A 5,865-nucleotide genomic window follows, 5' to 3' on the forward strand; every position below is an offset into this window, starting at 1 on the left:
TCACTCCTGTCAGAATGGCTATCATCAATAAATCATCAAACAAGTGTTGGCTAGGATATGGAGAAAAGGGAACTCTTATGAACTGTTGATGAGATTGCAAACTGGTATAGCCACTATGGAAAACAGTATGGAGGTTCCTCAAAAAATTAAAAATAGAACTACCTTATGACCCAGCAATTCCACTCCTGAGTATTTATCCAAAGAAATCCAAAACACTAATTCGAAAAAATATATGCACCCCTGTGTTTACTGCAGCACTATTCACAATAGCCAAAATATGGAAACAACCAAAATGCCCACCAGTAAATGATTGGATAAAGAAATTGTGGTACATTTATACAATGGAGTATTACTCTGCCATAAAAAAGAAATTGTACCTTTTGCAACAACATGGATGCACCTAGAGGATATTATACTAAGTACGGAGTCAGATGAGTAGTAGACTTGTTGGGATTATCACTTCCTGAGGTTTGTAAATGTCTAATCATTATGTTGTTTTGTACACCTGAAACAAATAAAAAACATTTAAAGAGATTATTAATCATTTTACCTTAAAATTGGGAGATTATCCAGGTGGGCCTAATCTAATTATACAAGCCCTTTAAAAGCAAAGGAGGAAGACAGAAGAGTCAGAGAGATGGAGCAGAATTGTTGGTCAGAGAGAAACCTATGAAGAGTGAGAAGGAATCGAACTACCATTGCTGGTTTTGAAGGCAGAGAAACGGTCCATAAGCCAAGGAATGCTGTGGTCTCTAGAGACTGAGAACTCTTGGTTGGCATCCAGCAAGGAAACAAGGAATTCAAGTCCTACAACATCAGGGAGCTGAATTCTGCAACAGTCTGAATAAGCCTGGAAGCAGATCCTCATCTCAGATCTTCCAGATTAGACCTCAGTCAGCCAACACCCTGATTTGACCTTGTGGGACTGGGAACAAAGAAGCCAATCCAGTCTGTCTTATTTCTTCCCTGAAAACAAATGAGATAGATTTTTACTGTTTTAAGCAGCTGTATTAAGTTTGTGGTGATCTGTTAAGGCAGCGATAGAAGACTAAAATGCTCTTTTCCGGTTTTTGTGGTGCCAGGCGCCATGAGCAGCAGAGCCTCCCCGGCACCCTCTCTGAGGCAGGAGAAGTCCTGCATGGAAACCAGCGCAAGCACCGGAAGTGTTTGGAGATGGTGGAACTACAGATCAGCTTGAAGAAATATGAGCCTCACAAGGACAAATGCTTCTCAGGCCCCATCAGGCTTCAATCCACTGCCCGCTCAAGTTCTCCGTATGTGTCCTGCGGGGCCAGCAGCACTGTGACGAGGCCCAGGCTGTGCATATGCCCCCACATGGACATCAAGGCACTGAAGAAACTCAACAAGAGTAAGAAACTGGTCAAGAAGCTGGCCAAGAAGTATAATGCCTTTTTAGCTTTAGAATCTCTGATGAAGCAGATTCCACAAATCCTGGGCCGAGGCCTGAATAAGGCTGGCACGGTCCCTTCCTTGCTGACACACAATGAGAAATTGGTGGCCAAAGTCGTTGAAGTGAAACCCACGATCAAGTTCCAGATGAAGAAGGTGCTGTGTCTGGCAGTGGCCATTGGCCACGTGAAGATGACAGATGATGAGCCTGTGTACAACATACACTTAGCTGTCAGTGTCCTGGTGTCATTGCTCAAAAAGAACGCCTGGGCTTTATACATCCAGAGCACCGTGGAAAATCCCCAGTGCTTCTAGTAAGGCACACCTTAATAAATCATACTGATACAAAAAACAAAACAAAATAGAAACCAAACAAACAAATCCTAAAATACCTATCACTGGAGTGTAGGAGGCCTGGGGATGCATGGATTTATTCCCAGTGAAATTTTTATTAAAAAATAGTATAATAGTGGTTGACATTTTTCCTGACCTACAAGTGCTGTGAAAGCCATCTTGAATCAGAAGTCACATATGAAGAGATAAGAATTCACACCATGGAATTCTAATTCCAAACAGTTTAAATGAAACTGAAATATTAGGAAAGAGGACTGAACACTAGTAAAATATACTAATGGTCTCATAAGTGCAGAAATAACAGGGTGGATAGCAAAGCAGTCCAATTCAACATACACCAATTGTCTGAATAGCCAGATCACCTACAAAATAAAACCTAGTAAAATAAAAATTAGCAGAAATCTTCAAAACTTTAAAAATCACCCCAGGAGTGGCCGGATGGCTTAGTTGGTTAGAGCTCGAGTTCTGAACAACAGGGTTGCCGGTTCAATTCCCACATGGGATGTTGGACTGCGCCCCCTGCAACTAAAGATTGAAAATGGCAACTGGACTTGGAGCTGAGCTGCACCCTCCACAACTAGATTGAAGAACAACGCCCTGGAGCTGATGGGCCCGGGAGAAGCACACTGTTCACCAATATGCCCCAATACAATTAAAAACATTGTTTTTAATGTCATAAGGAAAAAAAGAAAAAGGTTATTTCCATCAAGAGAATATTAATTCCCAATGAGGACAGGGAAAAAGAAAGAGAAAGAAAAAAAATAACAGAAAACCTAAAATAGCATGGGGTTTTCAGATCTGACTCTCGTAGGTTTGGTAGCAACAGCATTCATGGCATTCAGGAGTGGGTGGGCACCGTGAGAGTGAGAGCAAATCTGAGCCATGGATCTGGGGCAGGGAGGGACAGAAACCTGAAGAGACGCTGACTTTCCTGCTCCAGGCTGCATTCTTCAGGCCCACACACTGGTTGGTGCTATCCCCTCCTGTTCTCCACAAAAGCTCTCAGGTAATTTGTAATAACTTCAATAAACCAAGTCAATAGTCAATAATTTCAATAAACCAAGTCAGATGTTTCAAAATTGAAGGTGGGAAACTAGCTTTTTTTGTGTGAATATGGACAACTAGCTTTTTTTTTTTTTTTTTAATTTATTTTTAAAATTTATTGGGGTGACAATTGTTAGTAAAATTACATAGATTTCAGGTGTACAATTCTGTATTACATCATCTATAAATTCCATTGTGTGTTCACCACCCAGAGTCAGTTCTCCTTCCATCACCATATATTTGATCCCCCTTACCCTCTTCTCCCACCCCCCACCCCCCACCCCCCGCCCCCCTTACCCTCTGGTAAGAATATGGACAACTAGCTTTTGCCAACATGTATCTGTCTACTTTCTCTTGTTTAAAAAAGAAGAAATAGGGTTATAGAAGGTTAGCAAAGGGTGGGTTTGAGATGTTTGAGTGGGTTAAGTGGGCATTTTGACAACATGGCTTCTCCTTTGGCATGTTTAATTGTGATGTTTAACGGACATCCTTGCAGTTTAAGATGACACTTTTAAAATAAAATTTTCTCCTAATGGTGAATTGAGCCCTGCCACTCGATGGGAGAATCAGCAGAAGCTGTAGGCTCTTATTCGGAACTGACATCCTCTATTGTAATTTTGTTCTTTATTTTAAAATTTTCTTTTTGTTTCACTGGAATGTAAAGATGATGCTCAGTTTTAAATGTTAAAAGTGTACAAGTTGCTTTGTTATAGTAAATCTAAATGTGTACACAAAAAAAATTGGAGATGGGAAAATATAATAATTCAAGATTGCTCATAAATAGAGGGTAGCTGACGATGGGTTATTTCTACGACAAACGTTATGCAAGGATTCTTGAGATAGAAATGATACGCCAGGGGTGGCCAGACGGCTCAGTTGGTTAGAGCGCGAGCTCTCAACAACAAGGTCATCGGTTCAATTCCCGCATGGGATGGTGGGCTGTGCCCCCTGCAGCTAGATTGAAAACGGTGACTGGACATGGAGCTGAGCTGCGCCTTCCACAGCTAAGATTGAAGGACAACTTGACTTGGAGCTGATGGGTCCTGGGGAAAAAACACTGTTCCCCAATAAAGTCCTGGAAAAACAAAACCTGTTAAAAAACAAAAAGAAAAAGAAATGATATGCCAAAGGAAAAATTAATCAGAGCTTATTTTCATTTACATGAGGGACCAAATGGTAAGTAAAATATCCCAATTCAATATAAATAAATGATCAAATGAATAAAATCTCTGTCAAAATGATATAACTAGTCCACTAACATATGCAGAAGGCTTAAAAAATCTCATTGAATAAAATTGTAGAGATTTGTACTGTTGTATTTGAGTGGGAAAAAATAGAGAAACCAAAAGTAAAAAAAAAATTAAAGTCATAAATGTCATCACTCCTAAAACATTATAAATATTACAACTACTAAAGTTTAGAAGGAATGAGGGCGTCCCAAAAATAAATCAAGAAGGAGAGGTGTATCATTTACAAGGCCTAAAACCAGAAAAAGTTAACAATGTTCTATGATGAGGAGTGGACCTAAAATAGGATGCTGGAGGTTGGTGGTGGGGAGAGGGGTCGGAGGATCAAGAGAGACATCCAATTGTTTTCCTTACAATTTGGTTCTTTTATTATAATGCTAATTTCACACACTGTTTTGGACTCCACAGGTTGCTATAAACCTGCAGGATGTTAGGACTGGAGGCCAGTTCCCTGCCTGTCTTGCTTGTGAACCCCATTAAAGCTACTCAGTGGTGTGAATTAAGAAACCCACAGATTGTTTAAGGGTAAGCAAATCTTGAATGCTAAGACTTGACCCCAGTTTGTCGGTGTTTGATGTTGATAGCTTACAGAATATCATCATGTTGGTCATTAAATCTTCAAAAAGGAATTTAAACAGAACTGAAATATCAGGGAATAAATTAAAGTAGCTAGTAAATATAACTGCAAATTTTTCCAATTTTGAGACCTGATATTGGGGTTTGAGAGACACATGTGTCTTGTATGGGTTGTAGTGCAGGGCAGGAAAGAGGCATACTTATTCCTCCATTTTAGAATGATAAAGAAATGGAGAACTGTACCTTAAATGCCTTTGTTCAGCATTTGGATATAGCAACCTGTGGCATAAAAACACACAGTATGTTTCCAAATAATCACAGTGCAGAAAAAGGCATGTGTGTATACACACACACACACACACACTCACACACACACACACACACACACACGATCTATTCTATTTCAGGAAAAGAAAGTACTTTTTTTTTTTTTTAAGTCAAGTTGTTGTCCTTTCAGTCTTAGTTGTGGAGGGCACAGCTCAGCTCCAGGTCCAGTTGCCGTTGCTAGTTGCAGGGGGCACAGCCCACCATCCCTTGCGGGAGTCAAACCAGCAACCTTGTGGTTGAGAGGACACGCTCCAACCAACTGAGCCATACAGGAAATCAGCAGCAGCTCAGTTCAAGGTGCCGTGTTCAATCTTAGTTGTAGGGGGCGCTGCCCACCATCCCTTGTGGGATTCGAGGAATTGAACTGGTAACCTTGTGGTTGAGAGCCCACTGGCCCATGTGGGAATCGAACCGGCATCCTTCAGAGTTAGGAGCATGGAGCTCTAACCGCCTGAGCCACCGGGCCAGCCCCACCCCAAAACTTTTTAAATCTTGAAATAAATTTAGTCTTGGAAGAGAGTTTTCATATACATTTCACTGAAGTTTCCCTAATATTATCATCTTACATAACTATAGTATAATTATCAAAATTAGGAAATTAACACTGCCATAATACTATTAAGTAAACTACAAACCTTATTCAAATTTCACTAGTTTTTCACTAATATCCTTTTTACATCCCAGGATCCAATCCATTTGTACTTATTCATTATGCCTCCTTGGTCTCCTTCAACCTGCCATCATCTCAGGCATCATCTTAGGTGACCTTGACATTTTAAAGAGTACTCTTCAATTCGTTTTGTAGAATGGCTCCCAATTTGGAAGACATAATCGGACTCTGAGGTTCTGAATTTGGGGCAAGAGGATCATAAAAAGAATGTATGTCCTCCTCAGGGTGTCATATCAA

At 40.4% G+C, this 5,865-nt stretch overlaps 1 pseudogene; it reads left to right on the plus strand.

Moving 5' to 3' along the window:
• Positions 1 to 1,134: 1,134 nt before the first annotated feature.
• Positions 1,135 to 1,725, plus strand: LOC109458716 (large ribosomal subunit protein uL1 pseudogene; annotated as a pseudogene).
• Positions 1,726 to 5,865: the final 4,140 nt, after the last annotated feature.

Source organism: Rhinolophus sinicus, chromosome 8, assembly GCF_057876585.1.
Source record: "Rhinolophus sinicus isolate RSI-liver-muscle chromosome 8, RSI-T2T, whole genome shotgun sequence".
Lineage (NCBI taxonomy): Eukaryota > Metazoa > Chordata > Mammalia > Chiroptera > Rhinolophidae > Rhinolophus > Rhinolophus sinicus.